General features: G+C 38.0%; 4 non-coding genes across 4 annotated transcripts; all 4 read right to left on the bottom strand.

Moving 5' to 3' along the window:
* Window positions 1–710: 710 nt before the first annotated feature.
* Window positions 711–783, bottom strand: Trnar-acg (transfer RNA arginine (anticodon ACG)). The gene has a single exon. It is a non-coding gene; the product is annotated as a tRNA-Arg (tRNA).
* Window positions 784–3,143: 2,360 nt separating this feature from the next.
* Window positions 3,144–3,216, bottom strand: Trnar-acg (transfer RNA arginine (anticodon ACG)). Its single transcript has one exon. It is a non-coding gene; the product is annotated as a tRNA-Arg (tRNA).
* Window positions 3,217–3,478: 262 nt separating this feature from the next.
* Trnar-acg (transfer RNA arginine (anticodon ACG)) lies at window positions 3,479–3,551 on the bottom strand. Its single transcript has one exon. It is a non-coding gene; the product is annotated as a tRNA-Arg (tRNA).
* A 269-nt stretch (window positions 3,552–3,820) lies between these two features.
* Trnar-acg (transfer RNA arginine (anticodon ACG)) lies at window positions 3,821–3,893 on the bottom strand. The gene has a single exon. It is a non-coding gene; the product is annotated as a tRNA-Arg (tRNA).
* Window positions 3,894–9,994: the final 6,101 nt, after the last annotated feature.

Below are 9,994 nucleotides of genomic sequence, written 5' to 3'. Positions count from 1 at the left end.
ACAGCTTAAAAAAACCTTTACTGCCCTTTTTCAGATTCGGCATTAAAAAATGGAAAAAAAAAAGAAAAAAGAAAAAGAGAAAGAAAGAGAAGAAGAAAAAGAAGAATCAAGAAGAACAAGAAGAACAAGCAGAAGCAGAAGAAGAAGAAGAAGAAGAGAAAAAAGAAAGAGAAGAAGACGAAGAAGAAGAAGAAGAAGAGAAAAAAGAAAGAGAAGAAGAAGAAGAAGAAGAAGAAGAAGAAACAAGAAGAACAAGAACAAGAGCAAGAACAAGAAGAAAAAGAACAAGAACAAGAAGAACAAGAACAAGAAGGAGAAGAAGAAAACGATGAAGAAAAACAAAAAGAGAAAGGAAAAGAAAAAGAAACAGAAACAGAAAAATCTGTAACCCGCAAAGATTTCAGTAAAACGCATTCGCTACGAAACGGTACTTCACAAAACAAATATCAACCCCGCTCTACAAAGAAAATGTAAACGAACTATTTCTCGTTAGATGTGAGCATTGCATTTGATCATTTGATAAAAATATAAATTTTTATTTTGTTTTATTTTCTTTATTTTTATTTTTTTTTTTTTTTTATTTTGAAAATAGTATTAACTTCTGACTAACATTTCTCTTAGCTTACGGTTGTGAAGAACAAACTGCATCGTAAGAATATATGAGCTCATTATTTGAGCGCATTTTGATCTTTGCACTTAAGAAAAATAACCGACTCCGCCAGGATTCGAACCTGGAATCCCCTGATTCGTAGTCAGATGCCTTATCCATTGGGCCACAGGGCCGTACATAGTACAGTTATTTTTTTTTTTTTTTAATTTATATCTAATGTTAACAATTATTCATACGCTTTGATCACTGAAAAAAGAGACGTGCTCTTTGCTCTTTGGCTGAGAGCAGTTGTTCAAAACTAAAATGAAACACATTCTTTTATCCCGATTAATGCTTAAAAACAAAAAATAACTATTGGGAAAATAACGACTGTGCTTGTATTGTGAGTGACTCGAATATTTTGAGTGCATTTAAATTTTTATACCTGAGGGAAAAAAAATCGACCCCGCGAGGATTCGAACCTGAAATCCCCTGATTCGTAGTCAGATGCCTTATCCATTGGGCCACGGGGCCAGACATAGTACAGATATTTTTTTTCTTAATATATTTATATATAATGTTAACAATGTTATCAATTATTTTTACACTTTGATCACTAAAAAAAAGAGACTTACTTATTGCTCTTTGGCTGAGAGCAGTAGCTCAAAACTAAAATGATTTTTTTTTTTTTTATTCCGGCAGGAGCCATAATCGGGGACGGAGACCGTAAGTCTTGGGATCCGCGCGCACCCATGATATGGGACAATTTTTCTATTTTTAGAACAAATTGCGCCGTCCTGAAGTCATATATCCGCGCGGATCCACGCACATGTCGGGGGCTCTCGTGTGGATGTTGTCACGTTGCGTGATCAAATTGTGATAGTTGAGAGACCTTGAGATATTACCTTGCGTATTTTTCACAGCGATGGCAAGGAATAAGGCAGGGAATACAAACCAGGGCGCTTACATGTAGTTTTATGCTCTGAGCTAACGGAAAAGGTGGGTTTTTCAGGGTCGAAAACACGACTTCAATCGCGCGCTGGGAATGAATAATAAGATCTGCTCGCGCTGTACGCATACGTTTTTGCGTTTGTTCTGACTTAAGAATATAGCAAGAAAACTCTAGATACTCTGGTATCGAGTTAATTTGTGAGTTTCTCAGACAATGTTTAATCATAACCAAAACCTGTTTTGATGGTTTCTTATTGTTTCTGCTTGTTTGGTGAGTTTGCCAAATTTTTTGAAAGGAAAGTCTGACGCGTACAATTAGCTCATTTGCATAGTGCAGCTCCTGCACTTTCAAGTCCGAGTCGGTGTTTTCAATTGTCAACAAATCTTGACAAAGATTTCTTTCGTTATCTTTTGTGCTGAGATGCTGCAACAGATTTCACGAACGCAGAAAAGGCTACTAACATCATGTGTGTTTCTTCAACATAGGCATAGTGAAGTTTTACACTGCGAAAATGAAAATAGACAAGGAGTTTTGACAAGTCGATCAACAAAATCGAAACCGTTATTCGAACTCAGTTGATTAAAGAAAGCGTCATCGTAACTTTGCTGATTATTTCTGCTTTATTCACATATTTTCAGCTTAGCTTTTAATGTGTTCTCAAACATTTATCAATCTTAAACATATTTAAAAACTATAGAGTTATTGTTTGAGTTCGATGTACGCTTTCACACGAAAGTGCGGCGGAAGTGCAATTTGTCATGTTTACTGACTGTACAAAACATGCATCGGCGGGCACTCTCATTCATTGACAACAGAGAATTTACTGGATTTTTACACGAATAAAACTGATCAGTATCTACGGACGTAAAGTTATTGGGCCTCGATGAAACATCAAGCGTTGCTTACAATTCAGGCGAAACTCAAACTGACCAAACTAGCAATTATTTTGTTTTACTTTTCAGTCGCGATAGACTGGCAAATTCCTCGCAAGCGTGTGGCAAGAGGAGCCAGGAAACTATGAAGTCCTGGAGCTCTGCTATATCTAAATATATCCAGCTAGTGTTTTGCTGTGTAATGGAAAAGCTGTTAATCTTCAACATATGTGAAATTTAAAGTGGAGTAATGTACAGCTCATGTAAAAGAAGCATCCGTCGGAGCACAACTTGCTCAATACCTAAATTCGACACTGTCTTACTTCACTCAAACTGGAGCAGCTTACGACGAAAATACTTAAGAAAAATTCCAACAGACGTAAACGCGTAGAGTTGTGGACCAAAAACATGAAAAATTTCGGGAATTCCGGGGGCCATTTCCCCCGCGCGACATCCGCAAAAATCCTCGCAGCTTGTACGCGCGTGTGCCGCAGGCGATGGCGCAATTTGTTCTAAAAATAGGATTAATGTCCCATATCATGGGGACAACCCCAATACTAGAAATGGCGCGCGCTTACGATCTCCGTCCCCGATTATGGCTCCTGATTCCGGTTAATGCTTAGAAGGAAAAACTAACTACTGGGAAAATAACGACTATATTTGTATTATGAATGACTCGGATATTTTGAGTGTATTTAAATTTTTGTACCTCAGAGAAAAAAAAAAAAGACGATCCCGCCAGGATTCGAACCTGGAATCCCCTGATTCGTAGTCAGATGCCTTATCCATTGGGCCACGGGGCCAGACATAGTACAATTATTATTTTTTTAAATTTATATCTAATGTTAACACTTATTCATACGCTTTAATCACTGATAAAAGAGGCTTGCTCTTTGCTTTTTGGCTGAGAGCAGTTGTTCAAAACTTAAATGAAAAACATTATTTGTCCCGGTTAATGCTTAGAGAGAAAAACTAACTATTCGGAAAATAACGACTTTACTTGCATCTTGAATGACTCGGATATTTTGAGTACATTTAAATTTTTATACGTGGGGGAAAAATAATCGACCCCGCCAGGATTTGAACCTGGAATCCCCTGATTCGTAGTCAGATGCCTTATCCATTGGGCCACGGGGCCGCACATGGTACAACTCATTTTTTTAAATTCATATCTAATGTTATCAATTATTTATACGCTTTGGTCATTAAAGAAAAAGAGACTTGCTTATTGCTCTTTGGCTGAGGGTAGTAGCTCAAAACTGAAATGAATCTTTTTTATTATTATTATTCCGGTTAATGCTTAGAAGAAAAAACTAACTACTGGGAAAATAACGACTATACTTGTGTTATGAATGACTCGGATCTTTTGAGTTTATTTAAATTTTTGTGCCTTAGGGGAAAAAAAAACGATCCCGCCAGGATTCGAACCTGGAATCCCCTGATTCGTAGTCGGATGCCTTATCCATTGGGCCACGGGGCCGCAGCTTGTAACATGGTCATTAACATGTACATTAAATCAGGTGGCAAAGTGAGCGAGATGCAAATGTCATGAAATTAGCTAGGTAAAATACTCGCACACTTAGGAGCATGAGGCTTATACACTAGTTCCCAATGCATTGGAGCCATCTAACCCCCCCCCCCCCCCCTTAAAGGTCCCCAGTCAGCCACACCTTTGTTTTTGTTTACATACAAGAGGTTGGCTTTTATGCTTTATTCGGAGCATGTCAAAGCGAAGAAAATCACTGTGAAGCTACTAAAGATAAAGGGACATACTTTCAGAAACTTACAGTAAAGCAACAAGACTTTGCCTCACCATGCAATATCAATAATTTTGATGGCATCGAAAATAGCAGAGGCTGACTAGTGTCCTTTAAGAAGCTGAGGACCCGACAATTACTGTTATGTCTCAAGGCCATGGCTCCCCTATACATAAAAAAACCCTGATATTATTATAGTCTTGCACCTCTCTAGCCCACATGTTAGCAGGAATAATTTCTACATGTGGACAGTACTTAAATAGGAATGACAATCTGATGTATACTCTCCCACAGATGGCTTTTTATTTCTATTAAGTTTTATTTTTTTCTTGTATTTCATTGTAAAAGAGTTAATAATTAAGATGACACTCTGTGTTGTCATCAGGAAATATATGAAATGTGGAAGGATATAACAAATGACTAAACTGCAATAACTTCATTTAAGCTTATTAATTTTTGTACGATATTTCTGAATCAAATCTTTCGAAGACCTACAGTGTATAATTAATAAACAACAACAGTGAGAGGTGTTCCAGATCATCAAGATTAAAAGAAAAAAAAAAAAAAACAGAAAGATAGTTCTGGGTTAAGGCTCAATTCTTTCTAGTCACTTTTACACTGAGCAGTAAAAGTATGGTCATCCAAAGCTAATTGAACCGAATTGAGTCTACACTTTAAATGCTTTACTTACCCAGTGTAAAAGAGTGACACAAGTGGGCCATTTCTCCAGCAAAAATCATTGTTTGCATTTTACTTCCACATTCGACCAACTGTAAACGTTTGAATTTCGTAATTAGACGAACCAACTTGCAGCATAATGTTTATCTATCCTTTTCGTACACATGATGAAGCCAGGTATTCACATCATCTTATAAACTTTACGTGGACTGCGCTACTGTTACTATCGAAAGCTAAGGTACAGAAAATTCTCTGTGATCAACTCTCAGTAAACATGGCCGCCAGGCGAATGTTTGGAACACGTGACTTAGTTTGACCCGTGACTAAGTACGCGAGCTCACGCGAGTATGATTCCTCCGAAAGGCGTTTACAAAAGACAAGAAAAAAAAACAAAACGCTAAACTAATACTCTCCGAAATATTTGAAGACAGTAATTTATTATCGGGTGATTTCAAATCACCCGAACACTTAGCAAGAGAGCTCGAGTTTTCGTGGCACGGATATCTCGTCTCTTTGAAGCATGGAAACCAGTCAGCGGCGCAAGGGTTACTGGGAGAATCAAAATGGCGGAGACCAGTGTGTCTGGTATCGATGTATCAATTTCTAGTATTTCGTTGTGAAAATGTCGTTCTGGGCATTTGTAATGTGTCAGGTGGAAACTAGTGAAGGTTTGGAAGGTGTATTTCCTGGTGGTCTGATCAACAAAACCTTCTAAAAAGAATCGATTCACTGTATAAACGGCCAGGGTCATCAAAGTTTTCTGGAACCTGACAAGTAGTTGGTGAAATTTGACAGGACGTGTTCTTACGAAGGAACATAGCATGCGCTACTCATTATGGTATTGGAATATTTTGTCTGACTGAGGCAGGAGAGCACCAAATCGATTGGGTCCCTGAAAAGGACTGAAATTGACAGTGGAGATGCCAAAAATGGCAGATAAGTCTACCAAGATAACCATTTTTATCATTCGGGAAGCATTCTAAAATAAATGCATGTAAAGGAGCTAAATTAATTTTAATTTCCCTGTTGTTTGAATAATTGATGGAAAATATACAAACACTTCAAATTAAATCAAGATATCTCAAATTTAAAATTGTTGTCACTGTGAATATACTTTTATTAGTTTTGTTTGATTTTTTTATTGTGATATCTTCACTAATATTCATGCTACCTTGCTGGTGTTCATTGTTATTATTATTCTTATAGTAGTAACTGTTCAGTGTTGTCGTAATCCTTTCTTTAATGGTATTTTTTTTTAATGGTTTAAAATCTGGCCCGGGTTGTTCGAAAGCCGGTTAGCGCTAACCCAGGTAGTATATTTTTGTTTTGAATAGAAATATCTTTCACTGCTTATGGTTGTGTAGTTTTAAAATGAATCAAACTCAAAACTGAAAGGCAAACAACATAAACAGAAAACTGGACCGAAAAGTTACAAAAAATGAAAGTAATCAAAATTCCCTCTAAAGCTGGGTTACTTTAATCAGGCAGTATTGGTACAATATTGGTTTATTGCAAGAGATATATGGAGAAACTGTTGCTAAGTTTAAATTTATAGCACTCGAGTGAAATAAAGTCTCCCCAATTCACCGTAAGTCGCCTTAAATCGCCTTAAGTCGCCTTAAGTCGCCTAAAATCGCCTTAAATCGCCTTAAATCGTCTAAAGTCGCAATGTTTTTTCTGCCAATTTTGCTTAAGAGCTTCTGCCTGAGAGACCGGGGCAGACTTGGAAATGAAGGTCGGCCGATTTCGCTTAAAATTGGTACACAAAGTCGTTATGTGGACTTATGTAATATGCCAAAGTTTCAGGTTCAACGACCTTCTTTTAGCCGAGTTCTGAATATCAGCCCTCAGGGGTCCCCAGAGGCAGATTTTTAGTGTAATTTTGGCCACCTTTCAATCTCTCTTTTAGCAACGTACAATTAATTTCAGACAAAACCAAAACCATAATTGTAATGCCCTATCCTTAGGCTTCTATGGGTAAAAACATTAGCTTACGGGAACTTTTCGTTAGCCTGTGGCTGTGATCACAACTTTGTCCTATTTGAGGCATATGGGAAGCAACCGGAAATGGCCTGTTTTTCAGACCGCATATTTTCCATGCCCATGTTTTATATCGTGAAGTCTTAGTATCCCTGCAAAGTTCAGCCCTTAGTTTAGTAATACCAAGAAAAAATACTAAGGTTGAGGCTTTTTTACTACGAAACACTTTTAAAGAAATTACCTACTACGCACCTCCTGTCAAACTCTTAATTACTTTTGAGGAGAGATTTTTAGACACAAGCTGCACAATTAACAAACAATCAATGATCCCAAAGTAAATTATTTAAAGGAAATATATATTTTCAAACCATAAACTAGAAATTAATTTTCCTACTGACGGATTTGAAACTAAATTCTATGTACCATTTGTACCCTGTACCCAGGGGACTGGAAGGTGAGGGGAATCTTTACACGTTGATAACAAGAAAAGTACTCAAAATACAATGAAACAAGTTGTTTACTGAGTGCATAAGTTAGGTGGGGAAAGCTCAGAAAAAAAAGCCTTATTGATGGGTCTCTGCCTTGTTTCCATGGCAACCTTGTTTTGTCAGGCTTGATTACCCTAACTTTGACTTTTCTCATCTAATTCTCTGTTTTTTTATTGACGTTTTCAAGGTTTCTTGGGAAAAACATGGTTTTTTTTGCACCTTTTAATTCCTTTAATACCCTTTCTCTTCTCTTTTAATTTTGTTATACCTGGCAAAAACGATATTTTGATTTCATGGAATAGTCATGAAATCCAGACCGGTGGATTCAATATTACGGATGTTTTGAAATATATGACATTCTAACGTCACATGCCTTCATAGCTGACTATTCACCATGGTTAGAATTTTAAGCCGTCAGTTTTTTTCTCCTTCCCCCTGCCAGAAGATCACAAATACCCTGTGTGACTAGTGGTACCCAAATTTCCGACTTAATTGTGACGCACCCAGAGATGCTTTCCTTCAAGCTTCCGTCCTAGCTCCTCTTTGGTATCGATTCTAAATAAGAATACCAGCGTTACCATAGAGATTGCAGGTAAGTAAGCCTCGTGATACAATAGAGGGCCCAATTACTTCCTATTTTTGCCAGGAGATTACATTGTTTGAGCATGATACACGAAGCGTCTCCGCTGTGATTTAATATCGGGCGTGTGAAACTACTTAATTCATCTCCAAGCCTTTTCGACTTTTCAAGTGAAACAACATCCAATATGGCGTCGAAAATGTTAGAAATTGATTTGTGGGTGGGTAGACAATTTAAGTTAGAGATATTTTGTTCAAATGTGTATGCAGATGATGATGGAACAACGATCCTTGAACCAATGGAACGAATTAAAGACATTAAAGCGTGTAAAAAAATCTTTGAACGTGCAAAATAAATTTATGTCTAATGAACATGCATGCAGTCACTCTACCCTTGGATACTTATGGATGAAATAGGTATTACAATGCCGAACGCCTGAAATATGCTATCTGAAACGTCAGCAGTAACCTTCTTTGATTTCTTCAATTTCTTTATTCTCCTTGATGGAAAGGGTGCTGACATGGCCCACGTTGGTCACGGCAACGGCTGAATTTTCGGCGGTGACGTGGTCGATCTTCTTTAATTCACACTTTAACTTCCATTCAGGGAAATTGTCAACTCTATAGGACGTGGCCAGTTTATTAGTACCAGTGCCCACTTTAATTTGACCAGCAGGTGGGTAACATCACGATCTAACATCGCTAATGGGAGAGTCACAGCAGGCTCTGGCGACTTGTTATCTCATGCCCCGCATATGTCATCTTCTTTCCAAACGGGACACTATATAATCATATTTTCAGTTTTCCAGGACACTAAATTGTAATAGCCAGACTTTTTCGCTCCTCTGCCTTTCAAGCAAACTCAAATGAAACAAATTCACTTAAAGACTGAATTGATTTAATAAGTTTAATTAATTGATTGCGGATAGTTTCTTTTCTTGTAAATAGACAATCCAGCCGGCAAGATGTCCACGTGCTGGCCATATATTCATTTCACGGTTGCATTTTATCAATCTACGACAGACTGAAGTAAACGTGTAACGTAGTAACGCGTTCAGATTCTATACAAAACTGGCAACTGCCTAGCACATAGCACGGTAGCGGCCTAATGGTTAGCGGGCTGGACTCCGGATCGAGCGCTCCTGGTTACTAAGGCGTTGTCATGTCATCTTGGAAAAGGCAATTTTCTTTCAGTGTCTCTCTCCACCCAGATGTATAAATGAAAGCCGGTGATTGTCATCCCGTCCAGGGAAGAAGAGCAATAACCAATTTAAGCTCCAACAAGAATGATGCACTGGACTTTGTGACGACTTACCATACTACCTACACCAAGCATACTGGTCGTCCTTGGGATTATCGCTTCTTATTATGGAAATCGGAGTTAAGGGCCAGCAATCCTACAACTAGGGTGCTATAAGCAGTAGTCTTTGAGGGAAAATCCACTTCTCCCCTGCCCTATCTTTGGATGTATGTACTACAGCGACTTAGTCTGGATCTGTGCGCACTGAGAAAGCAACAAAAGGAAAATTAATTCTGGTAATTTAGTCAGAAATTCAGCGACTTGGCGGGGAAAACGGACCATCTTAGACTTCCTCAATTTATTATACCTAGGCCGTTTGCACCGGGGGACTGGGTATGAATAAATATTCTGTAACATATCCATTCGTTGTTCAGGTTCTCATGCAAGTTCTATACTTAATCATTCTCTTTAGTATCAGAGACAAATCTAGCGGAGGAAAAACTGAACTTCAAGACAATCATAGCCAGCAAACTTCAGATAAGTTGGCGTGTCATGAACTCGTCACGTACGGTATGAATCAACCTGAATTTTCAGTACTCGTAACGACGCACTCACGATCAATTTATCGCCGGGGCTGAGGTTTTTAATGTTGCTTCGCTTTTAAGGGATTATAAGAAAGGGGCATGCCTCTAAATCTGTACCCAGGGAAGCATTCATAGTAAGTGAATTTATCCAGACACCTTGCATATAGACTGGAATAGTGAGACTGCATTTAATTTTATAATTAGCTATCAATATATTCGAAATTTCCTTAAGGTTCAAAGCGATTTTCAAGTAGTGTCATGAGAGACGTTGTGAT

The sequence above is a fragment of the Orbicella franksi genome, chromosome 11 (genome assembly GCF_964199315.1).
Source record: "Orbicella franksi chromosome 11, jaOrbFran1.1, whole genome shotgun sequence".
In the NCBI taxonomy this organism is placed as follows: Eukaryota; Metazoa; Cnidaria; class Anthozoa; order Scleractinia; family Merulinidae; genus Orbicella; species Orbicella franksi.
The sequence above is the reverse complement of the archived record's forward strand: the minus strand, read 5'-3'. Positions and strand labels throughout refer to the sequence as shown.